At 46.9% G+C, this 14,846-nt stretch overlaps 1 long non-coding RNA gene across 1 annotated transcript in view; it reads left to right on the top strand.

Moving 5' to 3' along the window:
• Window positions 1-14,846, top strand: part of LOC114885783 — a 49,287-nt gene that overhangs the window by 33,614 nt on the left and 827 nt on the right. Inside the window, exons 2-3 of the long non-coding RNA XR_003791183.1 lie at window positions 12,278-12,379; window positions 13,691-13,806. This is a non-coding gene — a long non-coding RNA (uncharacterized LOC114885783). The remainder of the gene's footprint in view (window positions 1-12,277; window positions 12,380-13,690; window positions 13,807-14,846) is intronic.

Here is a 14,846-nt window from a genome sequence, read left to right on the forward strand (position 1 = left end):
TGCTGCCTGCTCACAGGTCTTGTATGTGCAGCTGCTGTCTGCACACTCCGGGGACAGCAGGGGCAGTGCTTGGTACCTGATCAGGGGTCTTGTAGCAGTGGCCTGTGCCCACCTCTGCAGCCCACGATGGTGGAATCAACTTGCACTCACTCCCGAAGCTCCTGTAGGCAGTGTCCTGTTGTGTGGGAGGGCTCACAGGAAAGAAGCTCTTATGGTGGTCCTGCCCCTCTCCTCATGTGCCCCCCAGTAATGGTACCTTGCCTCTCTGGTGGGCCCAGGCTTCTTCTGAGTACACCCTCAGTTGCCACAGTCCAGCCTCTTCAGGCTGTCCCTGGGCAGCCAACCCCAGTCCTCTCCCTGGGTTTGACCTCTGAAGCCTAAACGTCAGCACCCAGCCCCCACCTGCACCAACAGACGGGGGTCTCAGGGTGGGGAGCGCAGGGCAGTGGTGCTGACCTTCTGTGCAGGTTATTCTCCACTTTGCCCTCTGCAAACCAGTTGCTGCACTCTCCTTCTAGGCTCCAAAGCTCCCCCTCCATCCAGGCTGATCTCCCTGCAGTGAGGAGGCTGCCCAGGAGGTGGGAAACTTTCCTCCTTCACAGCTCCGTCCCTTGGGTGCTGGCCCCATCCCAGCTCCTTTTTCTTTTGTCTGGTTATGTGGAGGTTTTCTTGCCCTTTTGGAAGTCTGAGGTCTTCTGTTGGTGTTCAGTAGATGTTCTGTGTGAACTGTTCCACTTGTAGATGTATTTTTAACGTTTCTGTGGGAGAAGGTGAGCTTCCTGTCCTACTCCTCTGCCATCCTGATCCTGTCTCCCAAAATCTTTCAGGAAGGTTTGAATTTCAGTTAAGGTATAGTTTCTGCTCTCTTTCTACTTTGTGATTCTCTCCTGTTACCTTAATCTTACGCGTTGTTGCTGGATGTTTGTGGATGACGTCCCTGTGAGCCCGCTTTGTAAGCAGCTGCTCTCCTCTCCAGGGTGCCCCAGCGGACCTCGCTGGGCTGGGGTCTGCCTCCCCTAGCGCAGTACTCACAGGGTCTCTGGGAACAGCTGCTCGGCCTCTGGAGCGGAACGTAAGGGCCTGGCGTGCCGGTGTGCAGCAGTACAGGATGCTTGTTGCAGGTTCTGAGTTTATCAAGGAGCCGGTGCACCTCTGCAGGGTTCTTAGCAGAAGCTGGCACCAGATGTTTAGGATGTTCATATTGGTCTATTAATTTTTTAGCAACATTGCACCAGGGATTGGACCCATGATATATCCCATTGGGTCAGGGGAGGAAGAGCCCTAGCGGTGAGCCAAGTGGTGACACAGAGACCCGACGCCTCCACTGTATTACCCCTTTCATGGTGCCATTGGTGCTATTTCACTTGTCTGGGTCAGGACACATGGTCCAGGCATGACCCATCGACTCAGTGGTCACAGGTAGGGTCTCCTGTTATTTGGGATACCTGTCTTTCAGATGGATGCCTCAGTAGTCAAAAGCTTAAGCCAGGCACCTGCATTACAATTTAAAAAAATTCAGCAGTCGGGTGCTTATACTACAGTTATCTTGTTACCGATTTCTAATTTGATTCTATTGTGGTCAGGCAACACTCTGTACGATTTCAATCCTTCTAAACAAGACTTGTATGGCCCAGCATACATCTACTCTGTTGAATGTGCTATGTACATTTGAAAAGAATGTATATTCCACAGCTATTAGTGAAAAAAATTTTTTTTTGTTTTTTTGGCTATGCTGTGTGGTGTGTGGGATCTTAGTTCCCTAACCAGGGATCAAACCCATGTCCCATACACTGGGAGTGTGGAGTGTTAACCACTGGACTGCCAGGGAAGTCCTGGTGAAATGTTCTATCAATGTGAGATCAAGGTGGTTAATAGTGGTGTTCATATTTTATATATCTTGATTGAATTTTTGTCTAATTCTATCAATTGCTGAGAGAAGATGTTAAAATCTTCAACTATGCTTGTGGGTTTGTCTTGTCTTTTTTTTTTTTTCTACATCTTTATTGTCTTTCTTTAAATGTGTCCATTTTTTTTTAATGTGTCCATTTTTGCTTTGTCTGTTTGGAAGCTCTGTTACTAGGCACATACATGTTTGTCTCCCCGAATTAACCCCATTATGATTACCCTTTAGTAATACTCTGTCCTGAAGTCTGTTTTATCTGATAGTAATAGTACCCTCCAAGCTTCTTGTGTTTACTAGTTGTGAAATATTTTTTCCATCCACTTACTTTTCCATCTGTCTTTACATTAAAAGCATGATTTTTATAGAACATATAGTTTGGCCTTGCTTTTTTTTAATCCATTAGACAATTTCTGCCTTTCATTAATATGATTGAACTTTAGGTCTACCATCATACTACTTGTTTTGTTTGTGCCTCCCCCCCTTTTTGTTCCTTTCTTCTTCCTTGCCTTCTTTTTGGGTTAAAAATGTTCTTAAGAGTTCCATTTTAATTTATCTGTTAGCTTTTTAGATATACTTCTTTCCATAATTTTTTCAGTATTTGCACTAGATTACAATATACCTGAACTTTTCATAGTCTTGGTGTTGTATCACGTCATGTAACTTGAGCAAATTCCTTAGCCTCTCTGAACCTCAGTTTCCTCTATAAACAAGAATAAACAACTTATGTCATGGGTTGACTATTGAACGAGTTAACACATATGAAGCAGATAGTATGCTTTCAAGAGCAGAATAAGCAAGGAAGTACCTTGGTACCGTCATCAATAACAACAGTCCTGTTGTTATTATTGATACCAACCAGGGTTCTTAGCCTTCCCTAGTCAATAGAAATTGACTAGAGGCCAGACAAGAAATTCAGGCAAGGGTTTATTGGGGCCCCTGCTGCAGCAGGGGGCAGTGAAAACTAGTAACAGGTTCCCTTGCTCACTCCCTGATTGGGGGCGAGCTGGTTCTATGTGGGGTGAGGGTGGGGTGTGTCCAGGGGTCAGGCCGGAGGGGTGGCTTAGGTGTTTTGCCCACCCGTTTGGTGGTGGTGAGTGCAGGTGGCATGTGCAGTACTCTGCTTTTGCTCCCAACACCCTGTTTTTGCTCCCAGCTCTTCAGAAGTGGCAGTTGGGTTGTCTTTTTGTATCTTTTGTCTTTTTGTATCTTTTGTCCATAATTTGCCCCAGCTGCACATGCATGCAGTTATTATTATTATTATTTTTTTTTTTTTTTGCAGTACGCGGTCCTCTCACTGTTGTGGCCTCTCCCGTTGCGGAGCACAGGCTCCGGACGCGCAGGCTCAGCAGCCATGGCTCACGGGCCCAGCCGCTCCGCGGCATGTGGGATCTTCCCGGACCGGAGTACGAACCCGTGTCCCCTGCATCGGCAGGCGGACTCTCAACCACTGTGCCACCAGGGAAGCCCACATGCAGTTATTTTTAGTCCCTTATAGTTTCTTCGTATTTTGTTGCTCAAGGAGATATTTGTCCAGGTGTAAGCACTGCAGCAAAAAGTCCCAGGTCCCAGCCTGTCTCATTCCCCCCGAGAGACTCTACACCCTTACTCTTAAGGGGTAAGGAGCCAAAGATCTCTTCTGAAACTCCTTCCTGCTGGACAGGGGCCGCAGACCCTAGCCTACCCTAGAGGTGTAGAAGTCCCTCTCTGACTGTTCCAAGCACCTGTAGGGACCCGGGCCACTCTGCGTTGATATGGGTTGAATTTCTTGAACCATCACAAGCCTTACTTCAAACTGCTGGAGCCTAGAAGACATAAACTTAACCAAAAGGTTAAACAAGGGCTAAAAAGGAGAAGAACACCAGTAGCCATTAAAGGGCCTAGAAAGGGAAGGAACCAGGGTAACTTTGGCAGGGCTTCCTTAACTGTTGACCAGACAGGGGAGGTGATGTCACCCCTGCCAAGAAGCCACTCTTCTTGGGTGTATATTTTTGTTAATCTCAGGGTTAAAGTTTAACATGATTCTCTATTTTTAGAATGGAAGGTCTGGACCTAGTGGTCCCTGGTCTCCTTCTTGGACTGAAAAGTCTTAGTCACAGGTTTACAACAGTAGCGAAGACAATGGAGCACTAGGTGAAATATAGCATAAATCAGCATGACTGAAAAGGATTATGAGAAAATGAAAACCTCCTGCCAGAAGTTTTTTATACCCTGTGGGATCGAAGAGAACAAACTAGAGAACCAGTTTTCAATTTCCCCGCCCATGTTGAATAGCAAGGATTGGTGATTAATTGTCCACTGAAGCTAGGTGGCTTGTCGAATTTTCTCAACGTTGGTTTCTGACTGGGAAGAGGTGTTGATGTATGTGCAACAAGAAGTACTGGCAATTGCACATACCCCTCCTTGTTCTGCCAGTAGATAATCAAGGGTCAGTTGTTTGTCAAGTAACACCTTGGCCAGGGAATCTAGACGGGCCTCTCACTGTTGTGGCCTCTCCCGTTGCGGAGCACAGGCTCTGGACGCGCAGGCTCAGCGGCCATGGCTCACGGGCCCAGCCGCTCTGCGGCATGTGAGATCTTCCCGGACCGGGGCACGAACCCGTGTCCCCTGCATCGGCAGGCGGACTCTCAACCACTGCGCCACCAGGGAAGCCCTTGTTTTGGTTTTTGAACCGTTTCTGTGAGATGTAAAATCTCAGCCCCGTATTTTACAGGGGAATTTTTTGCATTTAAAAGTCCTCTTTCTTTCCAGATATCATGGGCATGTAAAACAAGGCAGGCGTATTTTGAGCCTGTGTATATATTTATACTTTTTCTTTCTCTAACGTTAAGGCTCAAGTTAGGGCTATTAGCTCAGCCCTCTGGGCTTGTTAGGGAGCAAAGGTTTTGCTTCTATAACACTATGAGCGCTCACAATAGCATAATCTGCCCTCCTGACTCCATCTTTAACAAAACTACTGCCATTAGTAAACCATTCTCCCTCAGGGTTTTCTACAGCCCGGTCTGTTAAATCGGGCCTACAGGCATAAACCTGGGCACAGTTTTCGAGGCAGGAATGTGTTAGCTTTGGGCTTTCAGTGGGCATCAGGGTAGCCGGGTTAAGGATGTGGCACGTTTTGAGGTTACCTCCGGGGAGTCAAGGAGTAAAGCCCAGTACTTAGTAAGGCAACCTCCAGTTAACCAGTGGTGGCCTTTAATCTCCAGAATCCCTTGTCCTTGGTGAGGGGTCTGGACTTCCAGTGGCTGTCCAAAGGTAAGCTTGTCAGCTTCTTCCACTGATAAAGCAGTGGCAGTTACCACCTGGAGGCAGCCAGGCCAGCCTCGGGCCATGGAATCTAGGTGTTTGGAAAAATAGCCTAGGCTGAGGAACTTCTCCTAGCTTTTGTACAAGGACCCCCAGAGCTGTCCCCTGATTTTCAGCTGGGCCTGTTTGATATTATTAAAAGCCTTTTCTTGTTCCCCAAAGTAATGCTTCTGTTTCTGGGCCTTTCGTGGCTTCATACAGAGGCTTAGCCATTAGTCAGAATCCTGGAATTCAAATTCTGCAAAATCCTGCCATGCCTAAGAAAGTATGAAGTTTTTGTTCTTTTTTTTTTGTCTTTGGGGCACTGAGGCCTAATATAGCTTGCTTTCTATCTGGAGACAACTGTCTACTTCCAGGGTTTATAATATATCCCAGATTTTTTTTTTTTTTTTTTTTTTGTGGTATGCGGGCCTCTCACTGCTGTGGCCTCTCCCGTAGCGGAGCACAGGCTTCGGACGCGCAGGCTCAGCGGCCATGGCTCACGGGCCCAGCCTCTCCGCGGCATGTGGGATCTTCCCAGACCGGGGCACGAACCCGTGTCCCCTGCATTGGCAGGCGGACTCTCAACCACTTGCACCACCAGGGAAGCCCAATATATCCCAGATATTTAACTTGCTTTATTTTTTTAATTATAAATTTATTTATTTTTGGCTGTGTTGGGTCTTCGTTTCTGTGCGAGGGCTTTCTCCAGTTGCGGCGAGTGGGGGCCAGTCTTCATCGCGGTGCGCGGGCCTCTCACTGTCGTGGCCTGTCCCGTTGCAGAGCACAGGCTCCAGACGTGCAGGCTCAGTAGTTGTGGCTCATGGGCTTAGTTGCTCTGCGGCATGTGGGATCTTCCTAGACCAGGGCTCGAACCCGTGTCCCCTGCGTTGGCAGGCAGATTCCCAACCACTGCGCCACCAGGGAAGCCCTAGCTTGTTGCTTTGAGATTTGTGCTTTTTTCTGGGAGATCCTGCAGCCCCAGGCCCCAAGGAAATTAAGGACTTCAATGGTATTCTGATCTGAGGCCTCCACGGTGGAGCTATGTATTAATATGTCATCTACATACTGTAGGACAGCCCCTTCTTTTAGGTGTATTTCCCTTAGTTCTTTTCCTAGGGCCTGGGCAAACAAGTGGGCTGTCCTGAAACCCCTGAGGCAATACTGTCCAGGTATATTGTTGCATTTGGCCGGAGTGGGGGTTAGTCCACTCAAAGGCACAGATACTGAGATGAGGGATGAGCTGTGATGCAAAAGAATCCATCCTTGAGGTCAAGGACAGTAAACCATTTGGCATCTCCAGGAATCTGGGCTAATATAAGGATTAGCCATAAGGGGATGTATAGGGATCCCTACATCATTTACTGCTGTAAGGTCTTGTACCATTTGATATTCCCCATTTGGCTTAACAACTGGCAAAAAAGGGGTAATGCACAGAGACCAGGGCACTAAGAGGCCATGCTTTAGGAATTTATCTCTGAGCGGCTGCAAACCCTTTCTTGCTTCAACTTTATGGGATACTGTCTCGTGAGGATAAGTGACTTCTGGCTTAAGGCTGATTTTTACAGGTTGGACGTTTATAGCCTTCTTAGGGATTCCTTTGTCCCAAACTGCAGGGTTTACTCTGTGTAGAATATGGCTGGGAATAGGGCTTTGTTCTTCCAGCTGGTTTGTCTTCGAGTCAAGAAAAGGGGCTGCTCAGTGCCTCCTAATCGTCATATGGCTCCAAGGGAGCCTAGAAAGTCTCTTTCCACTAGTGGGGTAGGACACTCAGGCACAACTTAAAAGACATGTGAAATTAAATGCTGTTCAAATTGGCAAGTGAGAGGCCCAGTAAAATAACAGGTGTGAGGCTTTCCATCGACACCAGTCACTGTACAGCTTGTGGAGGAAAGAGGCCTAGCATGAGAGATCAAGACAGAGTAAGTGGCTCCTGTATCAATTATAAAACTGGTTTTCTTACCTGCCATGTCAAGGACCACCTGGGGCTACTCGATAGAGACAGACGTCTCATGAAAGGGAGCCGCCAGAGTCCCTGGGCCTCCTCAGTCGTCTAGCATGGCCATCTCGGGAGCAGGAACCTCCCTTCCCCTTCGGAACTGGGGACAGTCCCATTTCCAATGAGCTGTTCGTTTGCAGACTGGGCATGAACCAGGGGCTCTTTTTGGCAGTTTTGGGCCCAGTGGTCGGTTGACTTACATTTGAAGCATTTCCCCTTGCTGGTTTTGTCTCCAGGTGGATGGTTAAACTTCCTTGGCCCCCTTGGGTTGCCCTGAGGTCATAAGGCGTGGCTGACAGCTATGGCCATTGGTTTAGCAGGAGCCCTGGTCTGCCTGTTTTCACACTAAGTTCTCTATTCCTCCTCAGCTTGGTCTCAATTATGAAATACCCCGAAGGCCACCTCTAGGAGTTGGGCATCAGGGTTTGCGTGCCTAATTGTAACGTTTGGAGCTTTTGCCGGGGGCAGACTGGCTGATAAAAAGTTGTCCAAGTAGGGACTGGCCCTCGGGAGTAGATGGATCAGTATCAGTAAGTGTTCTAAAAGCCTCCACAAGCTGTCCCTGAAAGAGAGCTGGATTTTCTTTGCCTTCTTGGGTCACTCCTTTAATCTTTTCATAGTTAATTGGCTTTTTGATATACTTTCTCATCCCTTCTAATACATATTGCATCATTTGCTTCCTGGTTTCTGTTCCATCCTGGGAATTATAATTCCAGCAGGGCTCCTGATTTGGGACTGTCTCCCCACCCATACCAAAATGTTTGGGTTGGTCCCTGGCAAGCTGGATACGACTATCTGGACATCCTTCCAAGTTAAATCAAAGGTCAGAGTTAGGGCCTGAAACCCTCCAGCAAACTTACTAGGGTCTTCAGAAAATCGGCCCAGTCTCTGTTTGCAATGGGCTAAATTGGTTAAAGAGAAGGGCACGTGTACTCCGATTGTCGCTTCACCGTTTGCCGCTTCCCTAAGAGGGCATATTTTCCTGATCCTGGGTGATAGGAAGTTCCACTAAAAGTTACCCCAGAGGGACTAGTCTCTTCTTTCTGGGGTAACGGAGGGTATAAAGGGACACAGGGAGGTGGAGTTTGGGACCGGTCAGAGGGATCTGGGGAAGTAGGTGGCTCCGGAGAGGCAGGTGGTTCCGGAAAAGAAGGGGAGACTTGGTTCCCCCCTGAGAGCTGGGGAAGGTTAAAAGGGGATCGTCTGAAATGTCAGGAGTGCTTTCTGATTCTGTAGGCTTTTGATTATAGGAGCTACACAGAGCAGGGTTTTGGTAAAGGATCATGAAGGCTTGAACACAGGGAACCTCAGTCCATTTTCCCATCTTGCAACAGTAAAAATCCAATTGCAAGATGGTATTATAATTTAGAGACCCATTTCAGACCATTTTTCTCCATCCCCCCAACTTATTTAAAGGCCAGGCAGTGTTATGGTAGAGTTTAAGTTTTTCCCTTTTCTTATTTGAATTGGCCTGGATATTCAATGAATTCCTATCATTTAACTTAATTCAGTTTCAAGTTACCAAAATTTGGGGGGACTATTTTAGATGGACATTTCCAAAACATAATTATTCCTATAGAGTTTACCAAAAAGCTCTTGTCTCAGTTACATTTACTTAAAAGTTTAATCATAGCAGGTTACTTTCCCTGTTGGCAAATTTCATAACAATGTGCACTTACTTCCAGTAACCCTAGGACAATAGAAGTATTATACGTAATGTTGATGACTCTAAAGACAGGTCTGTATTAATTAAACCCACAAACTTAAGCTAGCTTTAGTACCAGATATTAATTCAATATTGAATATTTCCCAGATCCCATGAACCTGAAAAGTATTCTGGTGAGTTTTTTAAAAATTATTTCTGAGAATGTATTTAAGTGCTTACTTTCTGTTAAGCCAATTAAATACAACTCATTTACAAGTTAGTTCTTACATAAAGACAGACAGAACCAGAGACCTCATGGTTTTCCCGCTTGAATTTAAAAAGGCCTCTCTTTTTTCCCTCAGTCTGGGGGACTACAGATGGATCAGGTAGTTCCTGAGAGCCCAGGCAGAATAGCTACATTGCAAAGGCAGAGGAGAGAAATGCAAGCGTCTTTCTTTTCTTTTTTGCTCTTTAAAATCCCACCAAGTAACCCAAGGCTGGAGTCTCAGGTAATGTGGGCTGTATTTGTATTTCAAGGCTTAAATGCTCCATCGTGCCCACAATTTCAGCAGAGACTTGCAGGAGCAGCTGGACAGACAAAACTACATGAAACAAAGACACCAATGACAAAAACTTAAAGACACAAACAAGACGTTTTCAGGATAAAGGGGACGGGAGTGCGGGTATAAGGATCAATGGAGAAGTAAAGGGAGGAGGAACAGAAAAGACTGAAAAAGAGAAAGAGACAGTAATAAAGGTGGGAATACTGGGACGATAGGACTTCCAGCCAGTACACAATATGAGGTTTGAACCTCTATCGTTCATAAATCTCCCATCAAGAAGAGCCTGCTGGACCAGTGTCGGCACGGTGTGAGGCGAGCCTCTCCCACCTCTGCTTGTCACCCATCAAGGTGAGCCACTGCCGGCCAGAGGGAGCAGGTCTCAGAAGCTGGGAGGAGTGATGCTGTAGCTGCCCAACATCCAGTCTCTCGGAACCACAAGACAGAAGTAGGAGAGGACGGAGAAAGGAGAAGTAGAGCGATTTCAGGAGAGGGAAAGGGACAAAGGGGAGAGGAAAGCGTTGCCTGAATGAGGGTACTGAGGCCCCCAGGGGCCAGGAAGGCAGACTTAGCAAATGTGGTGATGCTGACACAAGAGGTTCAGGTGGCCACTTGCCACCCACAGGGAAGCTGCATTCGGTGGTCCTGGAGGTGCCCAGATCCTCTCCCTGGAACAACGTGGGACAAGTGCCCCACGTTGGGTGCCACTAAGTCTGATACAGAACAGGGTTCTTGGCCTTCCCCAATCAATAGGGGCCAGACAAGAAATTCAGGCAAGGCTTTACTGGGGCCCCTGCTGCAGCAGGAGGGAGCGAGAACAAGTAACAGGTTCCCCTTCTCGCTCCATAAAGGGGGGGGGCGAGCTGGTTCTTTATATGAGGTGAGGGTAGGGGTGTGTCCAGGGCTCACACTGGAGGGGTGGCTTAGCTGGTCTGCCCCCCACTCTGGTGGTGGTGAGTGCAGGGGGCATGCGCAGGACCCTGCTTTTGCTCCCGACACCCTGTTTTTGCTCCCAGCTCTTCAGAAGTGGCAGTTGGGTTTGGTTTTGTCTTTTTGTATCTTGTTGTCCATGATTTGCCCCAACTGTGCGAGCACAGGGTTTTTAGTCCCTGATAATTTCTCTGTATTGTTGCTCCAGGAGACGTTTGTCCAGGTGTAAGCACTGCAGCCAAGGGTCCCAGGTCCCAGCCTGTCTCATTATTATTACCACTACCACTACTGGTCTGCTGGCAGCTGCTATTGTTGTTGTTTGACCTCCTGAGGCCACAGGGGAGCCATACTGACATCCCCACCAGCTTGACCCCCTTGAGGTCACGTTCTTCCACCCGCTCCTCTAGGTGGCCTGCTCCGTCGATGACAGTTTTTATCTCAGCAGGGCAACCCGCAGCTGCCTCTTCCTTACTCAGGCTCAGCCGTCCGGTGCCTACCCCTCAGGCTGCTCTTGTACCCAGAAGAGCCAAATCAGCTGATCAGAGCCAGGCCCACCCGTAGGTCCTCATCACAGACAAAGCCGGGCTTGTTTTCAACATTACACCGTCTGTTGCTTTGAGCAAAATAATCTTGAGGCCACAGTCCCACAGGCCTCCTGCTATCTTCAAGTGCATACTTCCCGCATGACAGGACTTCCCGTATCTCAGGGGGCAGTCTCTGCTCAGCCCTGGTGTCTCTTCATCTCCCTAAGAGGTATCAAGCCCCACCTGCTGCCCCAAGTTTTCTCACTTTCAGTAATGGCCTCAGCGACCTGCAGGGACACAGAATAACTTCCTCCTCCCACCTTCAGCATCAACCAGACAAAGGAAAAGTGCGAATGTCAGCTCCACCCCCAAACAACCTGCATGAACTACTGTAAATGTTTTTCAGGGCATGGAATTCCACAGTTCTGAGGTGGGCATAGGTAATCCTCAGGGGTCTGGATAGGCTGGAGGCAGGAGGAATAGGGAAAACACCAGAAGACACTAGGAACAGATCTAGGAAGGCGGAAGGAAGTGAACCTGGATCCTTGCAAGATGGTTTCTCACTAATGGCCAACAGTCAGTAACAGGAGGAAACACTGCTTACTCTCTGAAGGAGTTCTGTTGAAAGCAGTCAGACGGGAGCTATGAATTGGCAGAACGCCACCTCTCAGGCGTCTCTTCCTGAGAGGGGGTTTCTGCTTCTGGGCAGCTCTACCCAAATTCTCCTCCCCGTTAGTATCAGGCTCATTCACTTTTTACAAAGCAGAGGATGCTACTTCTTATTTAAGACCCTCCTATGGCTTCTCATTTTTCTCACAGGGACAGGTCCAGCCCATACCTGCATTTCCAGCTTCGGGGAACCTATCCTCTGCCTGGGTTGTCTGTCTGCTCCTGGGATGCGCTGCTTATATGTAAATGCCCCAAGGGCTGGAGCCCTCTGTCACAGTATAATCTTGTTCACCAGGAGCCCACAGTGCCTGCTCCCTTGTTGGTGCTTACAGTGTCTTTTTGGAATGAATGAGCGTCTCCTCATCTGCTGCCACGATTGGTGTCAGTAGCCATGGTCCAGATGTCTCATGGGGTTTTATGCTCCCTTAGGTTCTTCAGTACCCATCTCTGGGTTCTTTCACACGAGTCCCTAATATTTTTATATGTTTTGGCTTGTTAGCTGCATTTTGTTTAACATTCTGACAGTCCTTATACTACCGAGTAAGGTGGGTTCTACATTACTAAAACATGTGTCACACATGAAATGATTCAATGTGCGTGTCTGAGGCAGAAGGGCAGCCTCTCTCTGGGGGCAGGAGGAGAGCTAAGACCTGAGGAGAAGACGGTCACTAACATCCAGCTGAGGTCTGGAAAATAAAGCAGAGGGATCCCAGCCATGGTTCCCTGACTGTGCTCAGCAGGATGAGCTATGGGAGTTTCCTTCTCCAGACACCAGAGAACAGACCGGATGAAGTCACAAGACTGTCGAGTGGAGACCAGGTCCCAAGAGTCCACTGTACTTTGGCCAGCAGGATTTGCTGTGACAATCAGGTAAGGGGTTGAGCCACACACGGCCTGGGGATGGCACAGGGCTCTATGTAAGTCACTCAGCTGAAGAGATGAAGATGGACTGTGGGCGAGAGTAGTGAATGTGACAGGGGAGACAGCAGGGGTGGCTGGGACTAAACCTCCAGCAGCACCCCACAAAGCCCCCACCTCCTGAGGAGGACCCAGTGTCTCACATTTCCACGTCTTTGCGAGCTTTGTGCCTCCTGCCTATGGTGCTGTCACCTTATGCCCCATTTGACTAGTCCTGAGACTTAGCAACAGTAGAGTGACACCAATTCCATTTAGCCACACTGGCTTTATACCAAGAAGATGTTCCCAACTTTAGATTTATAGAGCATAAAACAATGTGGAAAAGTTAAAATACTTAAGCACTCTAGTTATGAAAAAGATATCTATGGAAATGGAAAGAAAATGTCTAATTAAAATCAGTGGAGTGGGGACTTCCCTGGTGGCGCAGTGGTTAAGAATCCACCTGCCAATGCAGGGGACATGGATTCAAGCCCTGGGCCGGGAAGATCCCACATGCTGCGGAGCAACTAAGCCTGTGAGCCACAACCACTGAGCCTGCGCACCTAGAGCCCATGCTCCGCAACAAGAGAAGCCACTGCAATGAGAAGCCCGTACACCGCAACAAAGAGTAGCCCCCGCTCGCAGCAACTAGAGAAAGCCCATGTGCAGCAACGAAGACCCAACACAGCCAAAAATGAATTAAAAAAAAAAATCAGTGGAGTGAAGACGTCACGGGGTCAAGTACAGTGGGCATGGGTTTTGGAGTCAGACAGGTAGAATTTGTTGTGCAAACCGTCCCGCCTCTTGGCCTGCACCTCACCAGTGAAATGACAACTTGCCTTCTAGCTTGCTGTAAGGTTGATGAAATAAAGTCATATGTCCAGGCTATAAGAACTCGTCTTCAGGAGTCTCCTCCTCTAAGACCACTTCTGTATATGAGGATTACAAGGCACTTTAAAAAAAAAAATTATGAGTTCTGATCTGGATTTCTAAGGCCTTGGGAGCAAACAGCTCATGAAAGGACAGTCACCCCTACGGTCATTTGTTTAATTGTAAAGGTGTTTATGCTGAATTTTCTCAAAGCATTTGTTATTTGCTAATTTAGAGTAATGATAACCTTGGCATTCCCTGCATTTTTTCATTGGTTTTTCTGTCTTTACTAGTCTTTTTTTTTTTAATTTCTATGCCTCTGTCAAAATTATGTATTTTTTTTTAACATCTTTATTGGGGTATAATTGCTTTACAATGGTGTTTACTAGTCTTTTTTTTTTTTTTGTATTAAAGGTTCCATCATGTCAACAAGGAATGTCAAATATGTATTTTAGTTGAGAACCCAGGCTCAAGACTACAACACAGCCATGAAAGCTGGAGCAGAACACAGCAGCCGGCCACCGTACAGAGTAAGGGAACTGCTTTATGTCATGCTATGTTAACTCATGTTAGTTAACTGTGTCCACTTAAATGGGTTATGTTGGTATTCCAGAATAAACAAATGTTAGAGGCTAAGGAATGCATGAAAAATTTTCCATTGAAATTAATGTTAATTATATTTTTGACTTTGGAGAATTCTATTCTCCAGGCCCATAAAATCGTATACAAATACACATAAACACAACATTTTTAGATTTTTATTTTACAAAATTTGGTGTACACACACACACACACACACACACAGGCACGCACACACACTTTTTCTCTCCCCCCTCCCCCCATCTGTCTTGGTGGCATTTGCCCCTAAACGCTCTTTCCCATGGAATACTGTCCAGCTGTGGTATATCTTTACCACAGTTTATTCAATCATTCCCTTACTGATGGTCATTCACATTGTTTCCTTTTTTGTCCTTACCAAAAAATACAATCTACATTGATAAACACATGGTATTAGGTACTGGCACGTTATTGTTTTTCTTAGTGATGGATTCCCAGAAGTGAGTCTGCTGGGTTGAAGAGTGCAGTTGGCCCTTGAATAACATAGGGGTTAAAGGCACGGATCTTCAGTGTAGTCGAAAACCCAAGTATAACGTCAGTCCTCCGTATCCAAGGTTCTGCATCTACAGATTCAACCAACCATGGATTGTGTAGGACTGTAGCATTTACTGAAAACAATCCGTGTATAAGCAGACCTGTGCATGTTAAACTGGTGCTGTTCAAGAGCCAACTGCATGTGTGTTCTTAACGTTAGAAGACAGTCAATTATTTCCAAGGAGGTTGTCACAATTTGTATTTCTAACAGCAGTGTAGGAAGTTAACCTCTTCCCTTGCTTCCTTGCCATTACTATAGATAAGATGACAATTTAGAAAGACAAAGACTTACTGAACTACGGATATTCTGATAAATTTGTTCAGAAAAATCATTCACATTGATATACAGTCATAGCACATCAATAATCTTCAAAAACAAAAGAAAAAAAGGCCAGTTACAGTGGCCATTTACAATTCT

This window comes from Monodon monoceros, unplaced genomic scaffold (genome assembly GCF_005190385.1).
Source record: "Monodon monoceros isolate NGI ecotype Baffin Bay Population unplaced genomic scaffold, NGI_Narwhal_1 Super_Scaffold_10, whole genome shotgun sequence".
NCBI classification, from domain to species: domain Eukaryota; kingdom Metazoa; phylum Chordata; class Mammalia; order Artiodactyla; family Monodontidae; genus Monodon; species Monodon monoceros.